Here is a 23,306-nt window from a genome sequence, read left to right on the forward strand (position 1 = left end):
ACACTCCATATCCCTCCGCCAATACAACAAAATAATAGTCCCCCTAAATAAGAAATAAAATAGATCTATACAAATATAGACATTCTCGTGAAAATAAATCTTACAATAGGTAATAGTATTAGTGCCATTCAGCATAGTTTATATTTTTTGGTTCCATTTTAAAATGCACTAAATATTTACAGCCCCAAAAAATGAAAGCCACAGTATCCTTCAATTTCAATTATCCTTCAATCTTAATTGACTTTATCTTTTTTTGTACATACCTTAAATAATTCTGCTGAAAGCTACCGATGGTCATATAAGATAATTTACAGATGATCTGATTAGTCGACTAATTGCAACGAGTGTTGGTCAGTAGTCGATCGACTAGCAACAAATTTGTTTGTGGCAGCCCTACTTGACACGGAGAAAAAAAAAATCAAGGCTTGAGTGAAAAGTTAAGTCCCTAATATTTACAGTAGATCTATTAAAATAATTTCAGGAGAACACATAATGGGGTAGGTATTTTGACGATGTTGCTGCTGACTCCAGGGCTGGTTTACAATATTGCTGCAGCCGGACTGGTTTTCTCAGAGAATGTAGAAACTACAAAAGAAAATGAGAATAGTTGGTTAGACAAGTATTGTAGGATAACAATTGTGTAATGAAAATGTCTCTGTCACGATCCTTGTGTCATTGTTGCAGCGGAGTGGGCGTGTCCGATGGCGCGCTATTGGGGGACTCGGCCGCGAGCGAGACGCGCTCACGAGCCACACAGCTGCGACCAATAAGGATGATGAATCACGGACTACTTAAACCAGCGACGCGGACACGCTGGCGTCGGATTATTGACCCAACTTGCTCTCGCCCATGTGCCTTCGCTATAGTCTTCGCCCACGTTACCCCGTGTATGGTCTTTGTAAGTTTTTGTTCCTTTCCATGTTTCAGCTACGCTTCGGCTCGCCTTTTGTTATCGCTTCGTGTATTGGATGTTACCTTACCCTTTTGTGGAAGGACATTTTCGTTTTCGGTCTTCTTGCGTTGCAAGCTATTTTTGTTCCTCGTTTTGATTTCCCTGGTGTGAGGTTGCTCCACCAGCGTTTTTCGTTCTCTTCTTCCGACGACTGTAATTATAGAAACCCAATTATTAATGATAGCAAGTTCCCTTGCCTATCGAGTGCTGATTGTCATTTGCCGGTCCAAATAAATCCTTCTGACCCTACATTTTCCCTTGTCAGCGTTTTTAGAATCCACCCCCACTGCTTTCCAGCCCTGGCTGGAGAGCGGTCCTTACAGTCTCACTCTGAATAACTTGCATTACTGCTACAGAATGAACAATACTGAAAAAAATGTGTAATGGTCATCTGGATTCCTGATACATTTTAAGTATACTCTTGAGCTACTTAAACGTGTATCTGGATCCTTATGATTTTAAGTAGGTCCATAGTCTACTTAAAAGACTATGACATCACACATGAAGAATTTTATAATTTTATTATTTTATATTCATTTTCTAGGGTTGTAACAATTCATCTAAAATTTATTAAAACTGTCGTATCGTTTATTTATACAATGATTCTGTTTTTCACGATGGTTCTCACTATGTTTTCACAGACAGCAAAAAGTTTCTTCCCCACGCTCACCCCACCACAAGATCAAACACAAAACAATAACTACACGCAGGTGAGTGCAACTACTAATAGTGACACCACCAATCACTGTGAAAGTGGAGCGTGCGCACGCTTGGGTCGTGCGCAATGCATCCCGAATAGGAAGAAACCACATAAACACTATATGGCTCCTACACTTATACTCTAAGTATGAAAAATTTTATACTCCCACTTATGTGTGTGACCTAACAACATTCATAGGCTCTACACAATAATCGAGTCGCAAAGGAGTCATGACAGAGCAGGAGCTGCTGGAAGCAAATGAGCAAAGGGCCATCAACTTGGCCACCGATGTAACAGAAGTGGCATCGAGGTGGCTGAGGCGTGACTAGTATGGGAAAGCACTACCTGAGCACAAGCTGGGGCTTGATCAACCCTGCCTGGGTTAACTAGTTTGCATCGCTAATCTTATCCGTTCCTGCTTCGACTCTCCTGACCGTGGTCGGGGGACGCAGGGGCGATTCTTCTCCAAGGCCGGAGTTGCCTTGGGATCGCGGCCCGCGCACGTCGTCGTAAGGTGGAGCCCTTCAACTTAATGACACACCAGCAAGGCGACAGTGGTTGTATTTGAAGCTTGACTTTATTTTTATAAACTCAACTTTGCCTCTACACTTCACTCTCATTTCCTCACTCACAGACCAGCATATTCACACCTTTCCTCCACTGCCCTCTCCTTCACGCATGCACACACCTCACCCACACACACGCCTGTCACAGCACTCGCAACACTACTCCCACTCTGGATGGCAATTAAATAATTCCACTCCAGCACAGAAACACAAGCTGACCTGCAGCATCTAGAAAGGACTTAGTGCCCATAAAGACAGTCGTGGCGATCTTTCTCTTATACAAGTGAAGTATGGCAAAAGACAGCTTGGAGACAATAATAGGCTACTATACAAAACGCAGACAAAGCGCCACAAGGAAGGAAATGAAAATGAAATGAAATAATAGATAAATGACACTTCTAAGTAATCAGATTCGGCAGCACCTCGGGTAGAATAAGTGGCACATGACTCCAATCTAGTCAGATGCACTCTAGTTGACCTTTGTCAAAGTGACTAAAAATGAAACTGTAAGTGAAACAATTACTTTAGTTGACTTTTGTCAAAGTGACTAAAAATGAAACAGTAAGTGAAACAATTACTCTAGTTGACTTTTGTCAAAGTGACTAAAAATGAAACTGTAAGTGAAACAATTACCGTAACTTACCATATTAATATTTTTGGAACAGCAGTACTGATTTTATTTATTGTTTTTTATTGTCCTTTGAAATTTGCATTGAAGTGCTACGTCCGGTTAAAGCTGTGTGCTATTATTTTGAATGCAAACTTCCTGTTCAACACAGTTCACACGTAAGGTAACTTAAATAGACAGGTGTCGTGCCAAAGTACTTACCCCCTGCCAAAATCGGAATCCCCTGTTGCGGGAGCGCGCACGCATTGACTGAAGGCGGCGCGATGTTACTACCTTTGTACTTGGTACTTATTGTGGCAGGGACTGCCAGGATCAGTCCCCCCTGGTAACTTTCCTACTGCGTAAGTGGTCAGTGAATGCACCTCGAGTCCGACGCAGAACGCGAGTGACTTTATTTTTTTTATTCTTTTGCTACTCTTGACGCGGCTATCAGTGGTTATAAAAAAATAAACAAATCAGTCAATTGGAATACAATTACGTGTTCTCTAACAGGATACCACCTATCTGTATTTTGCCACTTAATTTGATCTCGCTGGAATCACTCATCCTCTCCCCTTTCCATCGTGTTTTGATCACTGAAATTCCCTTATGGTAGCTTCATTGATTGCAAAATTTCTTTATCTAACTAATGCAAATGCGGGGAATTTCCCCCCGCTTTCGGCGCATTCAAACGCTTACTTTACGTGTTAAATTGTAGCGAATGGTGTGCTGAAAACCACACCGACGAAGACTACCACTTTTTTGGAAACCCTAGTGTTATCCGTTCCTGCTCGGTTTCCTCCTGACCGTGGTCGGGGGGGCGCAGGGGAGATTCGTCTCCAAGGCCGGAGTTGCCCGGGGATCGTGATCGGCGCACGTCGTCGGAATGCGGCGTCCGTCTTCGCGGCCGGAGTTGCCCGGGGATCGTGATCGGCGCACGTCGTCGAAATGCGGCGTCCTCCCAATCAATAATAACACGCCAGCAGGGAGACAGTGGTGTACCTGTAGCCTCGCTTTGTTTTCATGCTCTTTTCTCTCCCATTTTTCACTTCCTCCTTTCATTCATTCAACACTCCAACAACATCCGCCCCCTCCCTCCTCCACGCATGCGCACCCCACACGTCACGCAAGCTTGTCACCATACTTGCAACACTACCCCCACTCTGGATGGTATTTAAACAATTCCACTCCAGCACAGAAACACGAGCTGACCTACAACATCTATAAGAGGCTTGGAGCCCAAAAGACAGTTGTGATTATCATTCTCTTATACAAGCGAGGTATGGTAAATGACAGCTTGGTAACAATAATAGGTTCATATCAGAAAATACATATTAACCACGGTGAAAATAAGCGCCACGAGGAAGGAGCTGAAAATCCACTCCTAAGTAATCAGTTTAAGGCGACCGGCGGAATTCCTGAGATAAAGCAATTTACAGTGACAGGTCAGAAGCGTAGCACTGGCAGGTTTTTTTTTTTTTTTTTTTAAACAGCGAAACACATTGAAAAATCGCATATGTAAACAACTTCCATTCAAACATGGACAAAGTAGAAAAATTGTATAAAATTTAGGTAAGGCCCTGAGAACTGCCTAGAACATTCAAGTGCTCCTCACACCATTTAAGTCACCCAGGCACCAAAACGGTCAGGTGCCCTGCGGGGACGTCCTGGTCGTTGGACTGGCAGGCCCAGCTGGAGTGACTCACCCACCGCGCCCCCACCATTTTCATGGTCTCCATGGGAAGGGGAGGATGGAATGAGCACAACCGGTGTGGGGTCAGATGCAGATGGTGAAATGGTGCCAGGATCGTCAGTCACGCTTGAGAACAAATCACGCAGGCCTAGATCATGGTCTGCTGGGCCATCCTCCACAGCTGGCGGAGGAACCTCGATAGGTGCCCACCTCTGAGCTCGGTCCAAAGCCCAGGTGTTGTCCAGGGGCTCACGGCTGCGATAAAGTTTTAGTTGATCGTGGTGAACAACTTTCACCTTGGATCTCGGGTTCTTCTGAATACGGTAGACCAGGTCGTCCAATTGTCCAAGGACAAAGAATGGCCCTTCATATGACGGAAGGAACTTCCTCACTTTGTTCTTGACGTGGTGCGTACCTTTTACAAGGTACCACACAGGATCTCCAATCTTGTACTGCGAATGGCAACAGTTTTTGTCGTACTGTCTTTTTGCACGCGTAACAGACTCACCCAGAGCTTCTCTGGTGATCAGATGGGCCAGCTCCAGCCGTTCACGCAGCTGTTTGACGTACTCTGGAACGGACGGTTGAATGTCTGGGTCGGGTGGCAATCCGGCAACTAGGTCCACTGGTTCGCTCACTTCTCTGCCGAACATCATGAAATTTGGAGTGAACCCGGTGGAACTGTGTTTAGTTGCCCTGTAGGCCATGACAGCATAAGGAACCATAAGGTCCCAGTCCCAATGGCAACGTTCCGCGGTGGAGGCCAGAATCTTCTGGAGAGTAGCGTTGAAGCGTTCAACCTGGCCATCTGACTGGGGTCTAAATGGCGTAGTGTGAGTCTTGTCAATGCCAAACAAGCGGCACATGCTTTGGAATACTTCAGATTCAAAATTGCGTCCCTGATCGCTGTGCAGTGCATGAGGTATGCCGTAGCGGCACACCCACTCAGAAGCAACAACTTCGGCAACGGTCACAGCTCGCTCATCAGGAATGGGAAACGCCTCTGTCCATTTCGTGAAGTAATCTTGTATGACAAGCACATACCGGTTTCTGCGCTCAGTCTCATTAAGTGGTCCCATAATGTCCAAGGCAATGCGCTCCATCGGGGCCCCTACCCGGACAGTTCCCATTGGGGCTTGTGGTCTCTTGACGGGGCGGGCCCTGGACGCACAGCTGGTACAGGTCCGGCACCAGAGGGTGACATCCTCCCTCATGTGGTACCAGTAGTATCGGGTTTGCAGTCTGGCCACGGTCCGTTCAACCCCAAAATGTCCACCCACGCTACCGTCATGCATCTGTTTCATCACCTCGGGCCGTAAATTGTGAGGCAGCAGAATTTGCGGGTAGAATTGGGTGTCGTCAAGGCAGTAGAAACGACGGACCAAAACATCATCTCTGAAGTAGAGTCGTTTCCATTGGGACCAGTACGTCTTCACGGCTGGACTGCATGATGAAACTGTAGTCCAAGGGGGGCGCTCACTGCTGGCTGACATCCAGGCGCGTATTGGTGCAATGTCAGCGTCTGCGTCCTGGGCTTGGCTCAGCTCCCCCATTGTCCAGCCATGAAACAACGAAGCAGTATCAGGGGTTCTCGTCACATGTACATTTTCGGTCATATTGACAATGTGTACATTGGTGTGACTGCCTTGGTCTACAGTATGAGTGTCGGGTGCAGGGGCGCTTTGACTTACCCCCACTAGACCCGACACCATGGTGGATGGTCGTCCCTCTACCCCCACTGGACTCAGCGACAGGGAACCGGGGGCAGAGTCCAATTCGCACTGGACCGCCCGATGTGTGACGCCCGTCGGTTGCGAGGAAGGACTTGGCACTTTGCAGGCACAGGACTGGCGACAGGGCCTTCTGGAGAGGCCATCAGCGTTGGCGTGCACACGCCCTGGGCGGTGAACAATCTCAAAGTCGTATTCAGCAAGTTTTTCGAGCCACCGAGCCAACTGCCCTTCTGGCTCTTTCATTCTGGTCAGCCAGCGCAGGCTGCTGTGGTCGGTGCGCACCTTGAAGCGTCGTCCAAGGAGGTACTGGCGAAAATGTGAAGTGAAGTCCACAATGGCTAGGAGTTCACGTCTCGTCGTGCAATAGTTCTGTTCGGTTCTCGTCAGTTTGTGACTGCCATAAGCCAGCACTCGCTCCACACCTTGTTGAATCTGCGACAGTACAGCACCGACGCCCGTGTCACTCGCATCGGTGTCCAGTATCATTTCACCGCAGTCAAGCGGATATCCAAGGACTGGGGCTGAAGTCAGGCGGCACTTAAGCTCGTCAAAAGCCGCTTGGTGCTCTGCATGCCACTGGAAGTGAGCGTTCTTCTTAGTCAGGTTGTGCAAGGGCTCGGCTATTGATGCAAAGTCTTTTACAAACCGACGATAGTACGAGGCTAGACCGATGAATCGTCTTACCTCCTGGATTGATGTGGGGGTAGGCCACGTCTGGACCTTCTGGACCTTGCTCGGGTCGGTGGCCACACCGTGCTCAGATACTATGTGGCCAAGGTAGGCAACCTTGCGTCGAAAGAGGCAGCATTTAGAGGGTTTCAGCTTCAAGTTCGCGTGCTGAAGTCGGTCAAACACCTTGCCCAACCGTTGCAGCATCTCCGTCACGTCCCTGGCCAGCACAATGATGTCGTCCAAATAGACCAAGCAGGTCTCCCACTGCAGGCCAGCCAAGACGCGGTCCATCAGCCGTTGGAACGTTGCTGGAGCGTTGCAAAGGCCGAATGGCATGACATTCCATTCGAAGAGGCCCTTTCTGGTACAAAAAGCGGCGGCTTTGCGTGCTCTTGGGGTCAACTCCACTTGCCAGTAGCCCGAGGCAAGATCCAACGTGCTGAACCATTTAGCAGTGGAGAGCGTGTCCAGCGTGTCCTGGATACGCGGTAGGGGATATGCATCGGTGATGGTACGGTCGTTGAGGGCTCTGTAGTCGATGCATAGACGGTACGTCCCATCCTTTTTACGCACCATAACAATGGGTGAGGCCCAGCTACTGTGACTACGCTGAGCGACACCGCTTTGCAGGCTGTCGTGGATCTGCTGGTCTGCATGCTGCTGCTTTTCTCCTGCCATTCTCCTTGGCGGTTGTTTGACTGGAGCGCCAGGACGGGTCATAATGTCGTGCTGGACAAGGCTGGTTCGGCCCAGGTCTGTAGGCCCTGTGGAAAATGTGTGGCCATAGGTGCACAGCAAACGCTTAAGTTGGAGCTGCTCATGGTCATTAAGGTCTTGGGAACTCTGGGCATAGAGCTCTTGCAGGTGCAGAGGAACCACTGGCGGGCCAACAAGTGTGTCCTTCACCGAGGGCACGCTGGACGGCTGCATGGCTTCGGCCGGCTGGAGGAGCCCAGCAATGGATCCTTCCTTAACAGTCACAGCTTTGTTGCCCGGGTTGAAAAGTCGAAGGGGGACCGCTTTGGAAGACTGGGCATCGATCAGCACTCTAGCAACGAGCACCTTGTGCTTTTCGACGAATCCTTTCGTGGGACTGAGCATCAGGTTCCCGAAGGTGGCTGCGCCTAGATCCACACTGCCCCTCACAACACATTCCTGCCCCGGCTCCACAACAACGGACCTGGATACTCTCACGGCAAGTGACTTTGGGCTAGCTTCAGCTTGGTAGTAGGGCACTTCTTCGCCGAACAAGATGATGCGATGACGGCCAAAGTCAAGGCGAGCTTCGGCTCGAACGAGAAAGGGATGACCCAGCAGCACTTCATTTCCAGATATATCTGCTACAACAAAATCAATGGTCACTTGACGGCTGCTGATATCGACAGGTATTTGGGCCTCGCCAAGTACAGGCACGTCTCCAGGGCCTACACCGATCAAGGTCTCGACAGTCGAGGGCTGCAGAGGGGGCCTCATGTCGGGGTGAATGGCGTTGTAATAGTGCAGTGGCAGCACACTCCTACGGGCCCCGCTATCCAGAACAGCGCACACTTCCAGCTCGTAAAGGCGCACGGCTATGCACATTTCCTTGTTTGGAGCCTTGAGATGGAGCATAGGTGGTTCGGGGCAGTCGCGAGGGCAACTGCTCAAGGTTGAAGTCTTGTTGGGTTTTTGAGGGGAAGGACACTGCTTCTGAATATGGCCCCAGCCTTGACAGTTATGGCAGCGAACTCGACCCTTCTTAAAGTTTTTGTGCTTACTGGATGAGGAGCTGACCGGAGATGGAGCTTCCACAGCATAATCCTCTTTCTCTCTGACAACAGCAGCCCGGGGCCGACATCCAGAAGTGTGGCGGGCTCCCAACAGCATGGCATCAGCGACATATGATGCAGCCCTTTTAGTGGTCTCGTGTAGGCGTGCTATTTCATAAGCATCAGCAAGGGTGGCTGGTCGCTTTTCCAACAACTTCTGGACCGTCTCAGCATCACCTAGGCCGTTAGTAAACACTTCAACAGCAATAGAATCTTGCTCACTTTCCACTCTGTCACCATAAGCTACAGCTATTCTTCCATAAATGTCATCCCGGAATTCGTGCAATGCTTCTCTGGGTTTACGCACCCGCTGTCTGAGTTCCACAGCGGCTGAGGCGGCATGAGCGGAGGAAGGGCCATAGGCAGTCTCAAGCTCATCTACTAGGCGGTGATAATCCCACTTCCATGAGCGTGGGTTACGGTGGACGATGGCCCCCGCTGCTCCAACCAAACAGTGTTTCAACTGCGTCGTCATAGTCCTCTCCGACCAATAATTCGCCTCGGCGCAACTCTCAAACTTGTGCAGAAATTCTCTCCATGGTGTGCTGCCGTCGTATCGATCAGGGCGTAGTGTGGGGATCCTTTCTCTGGGATCATCATCTTCATCAGCATTAGTTTGGGGTTGAAGAAAGAAACGGTGAGACTGTCCGTCCCTCGGGTACTGCTGAGGACATGCAGGGATTTGCTGACTGTCTACCGCATCAACTTGTCTGTATTCCAACAATTTGCAAGGAGCTGGCGTGCTATATGCAAAACATCCCAGATTAGTAGAAGTAAATGGGTTCGAGTCCGGTGCTCCTATTTTTATGGTGGAAGCTGAACCACAGAGGGAACTGCTGTACGTGCAGTGGGGTCGTTTCTTATAAACGTCATCAGAAAAAGGGTTTGACCGGGAAAACTGTGGTGGGGCGAGCAAATCCTTCCCATTAGCACATGCGGTAGCACAATTTGCGTCACACAAAAATGGGTTATAATGTTCACATTTTGCCACAGGCTTGCATTGGTTAACTTCCTCAATCCATTCAGCACGTTTAGGAACACGGTCCAACAGCATACATGCGCATTGACCCTCGAGTCCAGAGTTTTCACGGGGATATTGAGCGGCAGCCATCGTGTGCTAGCTTAGCTACGAGCTAACGCACGTAGTTGTTGATAAGCCGCGAGTGCTATATTCCTCTGTGCTCACCACTCCTCTTAACGACGTGAGCTCGATCCTGTCCCTTCGTGGTCGCCAGTGTTATCCGTTCCTGCTCGGTTTCCTCCTGACCGTGGTCGGGGGGCGCAGGGGAGATTCGTCTCCAAGGCCGGAGTTGCCCGGGGATCGTGATCGGCGCACGTCGTCGGAATGCGGCGTCCGTCTTCGCGGCCGGAGTTGCCCGGGGATCGTGATCGGCGCACGTCGTCGAAATGCGGCGTCCTCCCAATCAATAATAACACGCCAGCAGGGAGACAGTGGTGTACCTGTAGCCTCGCTTTATTGTTTTCATGCTCTTTTCTCTCCCATTTTTCACTTCCTCCTTTCATTCATTCAACACTCCAACAACATCCGCCCCCTCCCTCCTCCACGCATGCGCACCCCACACGTCACGCAAGCTTGTCACCATACTTGCAACACTAGTTTAAATTACAGCAAATCAAAAACACAAAATCATACATTCTTCGTGCCTTTCAATGAAAACAAACGTAGTAACATCGCGCCGCCTTCAGTCAATGCGTGCGCGCTCCCGCGACAGGGGGATACAGATTTTGGCAGGGGGTAAGTACTTTGGCACGACACCGGCAAGAGTTTCATATTGAGCGTCAGAAAAACGAACATTTCTTTTACTAGCACCCCCTCCGAAGAGGCAAAAGGCGAGTAAATGATGTATATTAGTATTTTGTGTTTGTAAAAATATTGAGTGTTGAACGTAAAATGTAAGCCAATTGTTTGCGTGTGTTTTGAAATGTGTTTCAGCTCTTACAGTGATTTGGTTTGAAGGTTACACGGATATGGACAAATGTTGCTCAAAAAATAAACCGCAAAATCATCAGTAAAGTCTCATCCTTGTTCGGAGGGCATGCTACATATTACTCTAGTTGACCTTTGTCAAGATGACTAAAAATGAAACTGACCATTCCAGCTCTCAACTCCACCCTGTTTAGACCTTGCTTCTTTTCTTTGCTTCCGTGACACCGAAGCCGCAGTTTCAGTAAAGGTGTTGGATGCCGAGAACGCACATAAAGGCGCCTACAATTAAAGGTAAGCAGTGTAAAATTCATAATTATTTCTAATTGTTGATTAATTGTTAAGACGTAGTTAAATTTAAGATTGCTTAATTCATCGGATTTTATCCTCTCACCAGTAAATATTGTCAGAATATATATATTATTTTTTGCCTTTAAGGGTAATGTCATTTTATTGAATGTTTGGTCACAGGATCTGTCTATTACAGTAAATTAGATCAATCATGATTAATAAGGCACTGGGAAGCGATTTACAAACTCTTTTGTATTCTCTCTTGGAACTTTTATTACAAAATGTTCTCTCAAATTCTGCCAGACTCAGATATTGACCATCTTTATCTAATATATTTGTGCAGCAATTCGGAGTAATATTCTGGGTAAATACCATCTTCCAATAGTGTAACACCTATTTGTGATCTTCAGATAATTTTACTGCCAACTGAAATCTTTCAAAATCACATTTTCAAAGGAACTCAAAATCCCCAACATGTTTAAAAATATTTTTGGGCAGATGAACCCATAAAGAATCCGGTTTGTATAGAAAACTCTCTTCCAATTAATTCTAAAAACCCCAATCATCGATCCAAGTCTATTGTTTTTAAACCTCCTTTATTATATTCATTATATTCTTTCATGACTTGCAATTTTTCTATTTAATATAATGGGCTTTGTTGCCACAAATGAATTATTATATATTATCGTATTTTGTCTACTTGATATTTTGTGTAGTGACCTGGGTTAACTGGTTTTGCGATACCTTCTGATTTTGATAATAAATTTCTGCCGAATAAAGTTAGATCCCTGGTAAACCGGTGTTTTTGTTGCGGTTCGGGGAACCGTGAGCTGGGGAAAAAGGACCCAAGAGCGATCGGGGTGATGTGAATAGGATTTATTGAATGAGGATGTAAGGGAGCAGCACGATCGGGAGCCGTCACCGGAGAGCTGGGAGTGGAGCGACGCGGCGGGTCGGGAGCGACCGCGGGAACGGCGATTGGCTGGCAGGCGGGGAGACGGCGAGCGCTGGAAGCGGGAGGCGGGCTGGCGGAGAAGCAGCGGGAGCGGCGCGGAAGAGGCAGGCGAGTGGCGTGGTGGGGGGAGAGCAGGCGAGGCGAACGCTGATCAGGAACGCGGAGATGGGCACGGGCAGCTCGGGTTCGGACGGGCACTGGACGGCTGGAGGGAGAACAAGACGACACAGAAGTCAGACGGAAACGAGCGACGAGACGATCGGGCGAACTTGCAGCGTGCAGGGACATGAGCCAATACCACGTAGGAAACGGGATAATCCGGCGTCTGGCTCCTGGCGCGGCTGGGTCTTATCCTGGTGTTGATTACTGTTGATGAGCAGCAGGTGCGCAGGAGCCGACGCCCTCTCAAGCCGTAGGCGTGCCTGGCTGGAACTGGCAGAGAACTGTAAACAAACATCTCGCCCGAGCCCCCTTAAACCCGACCCACCACAGTACCCCCCCCCTCAACGGACGCCTCCTGGCGTCCTACCCGGTCTATCCGGGTGTAAGGCATAGAAGTCCCGGATCGGGGAATCACTCAGGAAGAGCTTGCGAGGGATCCAGGAGCGCTCTTCTGGGCCATAACCCTCCCAGTCCACCAAATACTGGAACCCCCTCCCTCGGCGCCTCACATCCAGCACCTTGGAGACCGTAAATGCCGGGTGATCGTCGATAATCAGGGGGGGTGGAGGGGAGATGGTCGGAGGGCTTAGAGGGCTGGAAGAGACAGGTTTGAGCAGGGAGACGTGAAAAGTGGGATGGATTTTCAGGGAGTCGGGAAGCTTGAGCCTGACGGAGCACGGGTTGATAATCTTATCGATGGGGAAGGGACCGATGAACCGAGGCAACAGCTTACGTGATTCGGTCTGCAGCGGAAGGTCGCGGGACGAGAGCCAAACCATCTGGCCGGGGCTGTAGTCTGGGGCCGGGGACCGATGGCGGTCGGCCAAGCGCTTGTTCCTCTGCGCCGCACGAGTGAGCGAAGCCTTTACCTCGGCCCAGACTCCTCTGACCCGACGGAGATGTTCCTCGACGGAGGGGACAGCCACGGCGTGCTCCTGTTCTCTGAACAGAGGGGGTTGGTAACCAAGACAGGCCATGAATGGGGACATACCTGTAGCGGCGCAGGAGAGGGAGTTGTGGGCGTACTCTATCCAGGGCAAGGCCTCGCTCCATGACCCGGGGTTACGGGCCACCACGCACCGCAACGCCGCCTCCAGGTCTTGGTTAGCTCGCTCGGTCTGCCCGTTTGTCTGTGGGTGGTAGCCGGAGGAGAGGCTAGCCGTGGCACCCACCGCCTTGCAGAACTCTCGCCAGACTTGTGACGAGAACTGGGGACCACGGTTGGAGACGATGTCTACCGGGATACCATGGAGTCGAAAAACGTGCTGGGTAAGAAGTTTGGCCGTCTCCAAGGCGGAGGGCAATTTGGGAAGGGGAAGGTAGTGTACGCACTTGGAGAAACGGTCGATGATTGTTAGGATGACAGTGTGCCCGTTGGAGGGGGGAAGCCCGGTGACAAAGTCCACAGCGATGTGGGACCATGGACGGCTCGGGATGGGCAGGGGACGGAGGAGGCCGGCCGGAGCCGAGTGAGAGGCCTTACCTCGGGCACAGACCGAGCAAGCCAACACAAATTCGCGGGTGTCTTTGGCCATGCTGGGCCACCAGAAATGCTGTTGTAGGAACCGGAGGGTGCGGGTAACGCCCGGATGGCAGGTGAGTGAGGACGAGTGCCCCCATTGGAGAACCTGAGACCGCACGGCGTCGGGTACGTACAGGCGGTCGGAGGGGTCAGGCCGAGGGTCGGGTTGCTGCTGCTGGGCGTCCCTCATGGTCTGCTCTATCTCCCAGGCGGCCGCACCCAGGAGGCAGGAGGCGGGCAGGATGGGTTCGGGTGTCTCAGGGCTGGCGGGAGGCGCGAACAGGCGGGAGAGAGCATCGGCCTTGCCGTTGTTGGAACCGGGTCGGAACGAGAGGGTGAAATTGAAACGGCTTAGAAAAAGGGACCAACGAGCCTGGCGAGGGTTCAACCTTTTGGCGGACTGCAGGTAGGCCAGGTTCTTGTGATCTGTCCACACAAGGAAGGGGATCGTGGTGCCCTCTAACCAGTGTCGCCACTCTTGGAGAGCCCACACCACCGCCAGCAGTTCGCAATTCCCGACGTCGTAGTTTCTCTCGGCCGTAGACAGGCGCCTGGAAAAGAAGGCACAGGGGTGAACCTTCTGGGAAACGGGATCCCGTTGGGAGAGGACGGCTCCTGCTCCGGTGTCGGAAGCGTCCACCTCGATGATGAACTGCTGGGAGGGATCGGGGTGTTTGAGCACCGGAGCACTGGTGAAGGCCTCCTTGAGAAGGGCGAAAGCGTGAGACGCCGCCGGAGTCCATTGGAACGGGGTGGACGTGGAGGTGAGCGCGGTGAGAGGACTGGCCACTTTGCTGTAATTACGGATAAAGCGGCGGTAAAAATTGGCAAACCCCAGAAAACGCTGCAGCTCCTTGCGGGTGGCGGGCGTGGGCCAATCTACCACCGCTTGGATCTTGGCGGGGTCAGGCTGGAGTTGTCCCTGGGCGATGATGTACCCCAGGAAGTGCACCGAAGGAACATGGAACTCGCACTTCTCGGGTTTTACAAACAGGCGGTTTTCTAGGAGGCGCTGGAGAACTAGACGGACGTGTCGGCGGTGATCTGGGAGAGAGCGGGAAAAAATGAGGATGTCATCCAGGTAAATGAACACAAAACGATTCAGCATGTCGCGAAACACATCTGTCATCAGGGCTTGGAAAACTGCTGGTGCGTTGGTGAGCCCGAAAGGCATAACAAGGTACTCAAAGTGCCCCAGGGGAGTGTTGAACGCCGTCTTCCACTCATCGCCCTCTCGGATACGTACCAGGTGGTAGGCGTTGCGGAGGTCCAGCTTGGAAAAGATCTGGGCCTCGCATAGGGGCTCGAAGGAGGGGTCGATGAGGGGAAGCGAGGTCTTATTTTTTATGGTTATTTGGTTGAGGGGCTTGAAGTCTATGCAGGGGCGAAGCGAGGAGTCCTTCTTCTTTACGAAGAAGAACCCAGCTCCCAGGGGGGATGAGGAGGGCCGAATAAGCCCGGCGGCCAGCGAGTCACGGATATAGGTCTCCATAGCCTCCTTCTCCGGTCTGGAGATATTGTACAGGCGGCTGTTGGGAAGAGGGGCCCCAGGGAGAAGGTCGATGGCGCAGTCGTAGGGTCGATGGGGAGGAAGGGTACGGGCGAGGTCCTTGCTGAAAACCTGGGCGAGGTCGTGGTAGTCGGGGGGCACGGAAGAGACGTCGGGAGGGGTAGGAGCGGGAGACGGAGATGAAGGAGCCGGGTCCGCGGAACGCAAGCAATGAGAGTGGCAGAATTCGCTCCATCCGGTGATGGAACACCTCCTCCAGTCTATGGCCGGGTTGTGTGTTTGGAGCCACGGGAACCCCAGCACCAAGGGAACCTGGGGTGAGTTAATGATGAAGAGCTGGATGGACTCTCGGTGGTTGCCGGACACGATGAGGGTCAGGGGGGTGGTCTGCTGGGAGACCTGGGCGATCAGGTGTCCATCCAGCGCCACCACCCGCCGGGAGGAAGCGAGAGGTTCGATGGAGACTCCTAATTGCCGCGCCAAGGCAAGATCCAGGAAACTCCCATCGGCTCCCGAGTCGACCAGAACCGGGACAGGGAAGGATTGGTGTCGCCAAAGGATTCGTGCAGGAACCGACATCCGGGGGGAAGAGCCCGTAGCTGATGCGAGAAGGCTCGCCGTTGGGCTCTCGGTCAACGACGAGCCTGATCTTTTGGCTTGGCGGGGCAAGTGGCGAGGAAGTGTCCGGAGTTGCCACAGTAAAGGCACAGCTGCTGGGCCAGGCGGCGCTGACGCTCCTGTGGGTCCAGAAGGGTCCTCCCCAACTGCATGGGTTCCACCGGGCCCGCGGGGGGCTTAACCGGACTGGGAGGGCTGGCCTCGGCGCAGGGCGCGGCAGGACGTGCGACTGGCCTGGTCGGGCGCCGCGACCGGTCGGCCTGCCGGTCCCGTAAACGGTTGTCGACGTGAATGGCTAGGACGATTAGTTCCTCCATGGAGGAGGTCTCGTCGCGGACAGCCAGTTCGTCCCTGAGGGAGTCGGTCAGCCCGTTAAGGAAGACCTCACGGAGAGCGGGCTCGTTCCACCCACTTTCGTGAGCCAGAATGCGAAAATCGACGGAGAACTCGGCTGCCGAACGGGAGCCTTGTCGGAGAAGAAGCAACCTCCGGGACGCTTCGCGTCCTTTTACGGGGTGGTCAAACACGCGCCGCAGCTCTTGGCAGAATTCGGGGTAAGATGACATTGCCGGCGATGAAGCCTCCCACAATGCCGTAGCCCATTTGGCGGCGCGACCGCGGAGCAGGTTGACCATGTAGGCGATCTTAGCCCGGTCGGAGGAATAACTAAGGGGCTGCAGGTCGAAGACAAGCGAGGTGCTAAGCAGGAATTGGCTGCAAGAGCCTAAATCCCCGGAGTAGGGTTCTGGCGGAGGAACATGAGGTTCCCTGCTGACCGGGAGTGACGTCACGGAAGCGGGGGGAGCCGGGGACGAACCCCCGGGGGGGCAGGAGGAGGGAGCGAGTGAACCCACCTCGGTGAAGAGGGGCGTAAATTGGCGGTGGAGTGCCTGTAAAGAGTCCGTAAACTCCTGGAACATCCTCTCATGGCGCCCAAGCTGTTCCTCTTGGCGGGCGAGCACCTCCTTGAGGGGATCCGGGGTCGCTGGGTCCATTGGAGTGGCCGGATTATTCTGTTGCGGTTCGGGGAACCGTGAGCTGGGGAAAAAGGACCCAAGAGCGATCGGGGTGATGTGAATAGGATTTATTGAATGAGGATGTAAGGGAGCAGCACGATCGGGAGCCGGCACCGGAGAGCTGGGAGTGGAGCGACGCGGTGGGTCGGGAGCGACCGCGGGAACGGCGATTGGCTGGCAGGCGGGGAGACGGCGAGCGCTGGAAGCGGGAGGCGGGCTGGCGGAGAAGCAGCGGGAGCGGCGCGGAAGAGGCAGGCGAGTGGCGTGGTGGGGGGAGAGCAGGCGAGGCGAACGCTGATCAGGAACGCGGAGATGGGCACGGGCAGCTCGGGTTCGGACGGGCACTGGACGGCTGGAGGGAGAACAAGACGACACAGAAGTCAGACGGAAACGAGCGACGAGACGATCGGGCGAACTTGCAGCGTGCAGGGACATGAGCCAATACCACGTAGGAAACGGGATAATCCGGCGTCTGGCTCCTGGCGCGGCTGGGTCTTATCCTGGTGTTGATTACTGTTGATGAGCAGCAGGTGCGCAGGAGCCGACGCCCTCTCAAGCCGTAGGCGTGCCTGGCTGGAACTGGCAGAGAACTGTCAACAAACATCTCGCCCGAGCCCCCCTAAACCCGACCCACCACAGTTTTATCCTTTTATTCATTTCCTTTATTTTTCTATTCATCTCTTGTCATGTTTCTGCCAAAATATTTAATTTCAGACTTCACAGGGATAGACTCTAGGTCCTTGTCAGCACAATCAAAACATGGTAATAATTCACATTTTTTAAACTTAAGCTCAAATCCTGATGCCTGAGAAAAATTGGAAATAAAATTAAGGGTTTCTCAAAGGATTACTTTCTTTTAAAAAAAAATACTGTTTTATCAGCATACTGTCTGATATTAAATTCTTTATTAAACATTTTCATGCCCTCTTTATCTGAGTTGTTGACTATAAAATGGGCCAATGCATAGAATGAAGAATGTTGGCGAAATTGGACATCCTTATCTAATACCACAAGATACATTAATTCTTGGACTGACATCGGTGTGCATTATGACATAACTCTAAATTACCTTGTAAAAAATGTACATTATCAGGCAATATTTTTCACCCAAAACTTTCAAGGATTGCTTCAGAAAAATGTGCTCAATAGAATCAAATGTTTTGAAACAGTTTATGAATAAAATTGGGTTTTTGAGTGACAAAATAATAGCCTAACAAAAAAAAAGGCGAAAAAAATTCAATATATATCAATATCGACCAATATGAAATACTTATATCGTGATCTACTTTTCAGCCATATCGCCCAGCCCTATATCCGTCAATGTAAAATAACTCTTCTTTGCATATACCAGGGTCATCAATTTGTAGTAATTTCAAAGGACAGTAATTGGTCTCCAATTATTCAACTGTAACAGATCCTCATTTGGCTTGGGTAGTAGTATAATTAAGCCAGTTGTCATTGTGGGAGATAGATTGTGGAAATAATGTTGAACTATGTATGCATTGAATAAAAACTGTATATGATCCTACCAAGAAAATTGTAGAACTCAATTGTCAGCTCATCTATGGCTGATGATTTAATGGATTTCATCTGTTTTAGTGCAAATTGAATGGATTATTATTAGGGATGTAACGATTCACTCAAGCTCTGATTCAATTCAATTTTGGTTTTGCAGTCCCCGATTTCAATTCGATATTCTATTTATTATTATTATTTTTAATTTCTCCCACGCTTGTCTCTTTGCACTCGTGTAATGCTGCAGTCATCCACAAACGAAATATATATTTATGTTTAGCGCAAGCGTCTGAATCAGGCATCACCAAATAACGGACCTTGGTCCGGATCCGGACCAACTTATGGTTCAGACCGGACTCATGACCAATCTATGATAAATGTACACAAACAGATTTTTTTCCCATGATTCACTGTCAATTGCGCAGCAGACAGGAAGAGAGTGTTGCTGAAAGCATGGCTTTCTCAAAAGTTAGCAAGGTCGATGCGTGTTGTTTTAAAAATGAATTGACGGAGAAATTGATGTTCATTCTGGCTTCAGCCGGTTTAAAACCAGTGTGCTCCGAAGCCGTCGCACCAACGCGAAGCGCCACTATGAAACAAGGCACTGCTCTTTTGCTCAAAGTTATCCGCTGAAGTCTGAGGTGAGAGCACGCAAAAACATTGAACTCTGACCGCAGTGTTGCAGATTTTTAAATTTTCGTTTACAGCCCAATGGCATGCAAACGGATGATCACTAAAAGTATCATTCGTGGATTTTGGGGAAACGTTAAAAAAAAAAAAAAAAAAAAAAAAAGGGTTCAGTGATGGGGCAGTTGCAAAGGAGTGCTTAAATGCGGTTTGACGTACATTATTTAAAGGAAAACACAACGAACAGGTGTGTGTGAAATAATCAACCAAATTTCAATGCCACTGACTCCATCACAAAGTCATTATTCACATTAAGAGAAGTTAAAAAAAATACCAATAGAATAGGTGGTGTCAAAGCTCAGTTTCAATTTGTTTTTCATTAGGACAGAGATTTTTATTGTTTGTTTACTGAACATGATGACCTGTTTTGGTTGGAAAATCAAGCCTGGGAAATGTGTTTAATGGGAACAGTGCTAAATATTTAGTATATAAGTGTGCGCCATTCAAAATGACTCTACATATTGAAACTATATAATAATGTGAATATAGGCTAGACAATAAGGGAAGTTGGACTTTGGTTCGGACCTTTTAATTGGAAGAAATTTTAGTGGTGGACCTCTGTGACTTTTAATTAAATACACCTGGCCTAAATGTTACGTGCATTTTGAATGGAACCAAAAACTATACACTATGCCGAGTTGCTCTATTATGACACTACCTATAAATACGAAAATAAATACATATTTCATATTTCTTGTGCACAATACATTTTTTAATATAGAAGGGAATTAAATCATATGGATAACATTGAGGAAATGCACCGTACCAAAGAAAAAAGATCAACACGAATTGATTTTTTATTTTGTTTTTATTTAACCTGAATACAAACGCTTTGTTTTGTTTATCTAGTATGCATAATATCATCTGTACATTCAAAATGTGGTATGTACCTAAAAAATAAGAGAGAGAAAGAAAGAGAGAGAGGGAGAGTGAGAGAGCAATCTCGAGCGTGATACATATAAAAAACTCGGAAATAACAATGCTCAGCAAAACACAAAGTTAACCCATTTTTCCCCAATATTTTTTAGCACTGTAAATGAGTATACTATTCTAACGATCTAGGTATGTTATGTTATGTTTTATTGCCAGGTGTGGCAATCAATGCACCATGTTGAACTTTGGATCCTTATCATGTCCATAAAGGCATCACATTTATCTTTCTCAAATGTTTCCTTGTTCAGATTACTATAGAATAATTGTATTTCTTCCTGTATTTGAGTTAGATCAAGTTTGACTTTATCCTTTTTGGTTAATTTAGTTATCTTTTTTCTTGATTGCCTTCTTTTTTCAATCCTGAAGAAATAGGAAGAATTATTATCCCCCTTGTTCGATCCATTTAGCTTTGGATCTTACAAAGGCCCCATTTGCCTTTCTAGCTAAGACTCTACAAAAAAAAAAAACACTCGATGCCCAAAGCACACCACTCACGGCATCTCTCTAACCAGCCATCTGATTGGCTGGCTGAAAACCCCCCAGAATGCTTTGCAGTACTTGATGCATGTATTGTTTTATTTCTATTTCTTTTTGAGATATGAATGGCATGAGAGATGCATGATTTGTGTTAATTGTATTTCTTAGTTCTCTGTTTTAGTTGTTTCATTGATTGCTATCATCTATGCTGTTCAGTAGATGTTGGTTTTTGTAGTTTTGGTTTTGATTCAAAGCCGTGACTATAAGGAGTACCTTGCGTAGTGACATCCGTCCCCTGCCATTGGTGGTCTCACATGGTTAATGGTAATGTGTCTAACAAAATGAAAACTGTGTTGTCACAACACCTGCAGGACTGCTGGACATGTGACTAACACAAGTAGGCCTTCCTTTTGAAGCTAGCTTACTCAGTTTGTGAGTTATGTTACCCCTGATCCCAACATGTGCCAGTGTATGTCAAATACAGAAATGACACATGTGACTAAGACTGCACCTTTTAATTCGGTGAGCCCTATGGTAGTGAAAATATGTTAAATTGAATCAATTCCATTTGCCTATACTTGACATGTCCAAGTGATTTATTTCTGCCATAGTTTTCCTCTGACTACAAAAACTGCTGTTGAGCAAAAGTGAATTATTTCATTTCCAGATATTGTTGGACTTTGATTTTTGATTCTTAAAAAGCAGTGACAGACAGGTAGGTAGGTAGATAGGTAGATAGATAGAAAAATATTGATAAAGTATGTGGTGATATTTGAACATCACATTTTGCCACATCCTGAATGGAATTATTAGGAAGAATGCTCAAAATTGTTTTGCCAAGTTTTAAGCCGGATGCCCCTCCTGACACAACCCTCTGCATTTACCCGGGACCGTTTTACATTTTGCACTGGCATGCACCCTGCTTTAGGCATTTTTTTAGACAATAACGAGTGAAAATAGTGAGGATAAACATGATTGACGAGAATTGTTTTGTTAAAATCGATGACTACAGCGAACAGTAAAATGCCCAGCATGTGGGGACTAAGCCATAACAATAAAGACGCTTTTGCCGGTGTCTGTACTAGATAGGGACGGGTTGCTAGATGTGGACGGAGTCCTTCGGTAGCCTTCGCGTCTGCTGATGACGTCACGCGTTATGATATATTTATGTATTATATTTCTTTGACTCCATGTTTGTCACCCCTGTTTGTTACATTTGTATGTTCCGAGTAACGAAATAATAACAATTAAAAAATAATAAAGTATATTCACTGCATCCTTTTTTTTTTTCCTTTTGGTGTCCTCTGCGTGCCTGTCAAAAATATCACGTCAATGCTATGGGAAAATCTGGAAATGTTTTATTCAGAAATATTTCACACTATATACAGCCATTATATTCATACAATCTTGTAGCCTGAGTGAACCACTGCATTGTTGCAAGTTAGGCAGGAGAAACGTAAACGTTCCACTGCTGTGCAGCAGCGGCTTCTCGGGGCATAGGCGTAAGTGACGTAGAGCTGACGTGACAACGTGATAAGTCATGCGCTTATTTTGTATTATTTTTGTATTTAGCGAATCAAAATATGCTAATAGACCAGCCAGGGTTAAAAACAAACACAGAGGCAAAGAAATATATTTGAAAAATACGTGTTAAAGCGTGATGTCATTAGCAAGCGCGCAGGCTCCGAAGGACCCCGTCCACATCTAGCAACCCGGCCACATCTAGTACCTACACCGGCTCCAAGCATGCTCTGTTCAGGGTAGGACACTAAAATAAAGAGGAAATTCCCAGTGTGCGTGGGTGTGTATGTGTTTAAGTGTGGTAATAGGTGGTGTCAAAGGGAGGGTTTGCGCCACTGCTCATCTGTATTTGCATTTTGCAGCAGTGTGCAGGTGAGTGTCTGAATGGATGTGACCTGAGTTACAGCACTTCATATAACATTATTTCCTGTTTGTCCATCAGGAAGAAGAACAAACGAGAACTGTCTGAGTGGAGCTGAGAAGAATTTATGTTAGAGACCTAGGTAAGAGATACCCTTTGCATTTACAGAATGTATCAAGTGCATTTTCAAGGGATTGCTGGTAAACTTGTCTCTTGTAAGGTTTAGTCAAAGAATAACACTCAAATAATGGACATATTGTAAACATAAATTGTTATGTCGCTTAAACTCATATACTCATTTACTTTGTGAGGACAGGTGGATCTTCAGTCAAAAAGGAGCGTTTAGGAGGCTGGCATGCATTGGACACTCGGCTCAGGATCCCTGGGTTCACCTTGTGGACAGTTTACCTGAAGATCTGCGAGAAGTCAGAGACCTACACACGGTTTTCCATTCCACTGCAGACAGTGTTCAACAAAGTCTGTTACAATGAAAAATGAAGACAACATACCAGAGCTGAATTGCAGGGCCGCTGATGGGACCTCCGATTATTTATCTAAAATCACCCCTGAAGACAAACATGAGATCACCTCAGGGTAAAAAAAGAGGCCCCCAATGGCTCCCAATATGAAATTGGAATCGTGTGTTGCCAACCTGTCCATTAAAGACGAAACCCCTCCATTTGATACTTTATCAACCTCAGAAAATCCGGAGAAAGTGGACTATAAGACATGTGTAGTCCCAGATACCTCTCGTCCTCTGATGGAGAAAAATGTAGACAGGAAATGTGAAATCTCACATCATATCATATCTATCATATCAGTCAATCTTGAAACATGTGAGCCAAAAAACATTGCCAGGTGTCAGGCTCAAACTAGCCAATTTTCTATGGAATTTGGGGCACAGTTATCTAATTCTGTTTCGGCCCCACTTCCCTTGAATATTCAACCATCCAGAAAACTGCTTTTTACTTCAGTACCAGATTTACAGAAAGAACATGTACACAAGTGTCCAGAATCTAAATCCTTCTCCACTCCAAGCCTAACCTCTCTGGGATACAATCA

The 23,306-nt window shown here is 48.4% G+C and overlaps 1 long non-coding RNA gene across 1 annotated transcript; it reads left to right on the forward strand.

Moving 5' to 3' along the window:
• Positions 1-831: 831 nt before the first annotated feature.
• On the forward strand, positions 832-23,288 carry LOC148336024 (uncharacterized). Its single transcript, XR_015843297.1, has 5 exons — positions 832-898; positions 1,594-1,662; positions 10,910-10,970; positions 22,326-22,386; positions 22,561-23,288. It is a non-coding gene; the product is annotated as an uncharacterized LOC148336024 (long non-coding RNA).
• The last annotated feature ends 18 nt before the right edge of the window (positions 23,289-23,306 follow it).

The sequence above is a fragment of the Idiotropiscis lumnitzeri genome, chromosome 5 (assembly GCF_059441095.1).
Source record: "Idiotropiscis lumnitzeri isolate Australia: NSW breed Sydney's pygmy pipehorse chromosome 5, RoL_Ilum_1.0, whole genome shotgun sequence".
Taxonomy (NCBI): Eukaryota; Metazoa; Chordata; class Actinopteri; order Syngnathiformes; family Syngnathidae; genus Idiotropiscis; species Idiotropiscis lumnitzeri.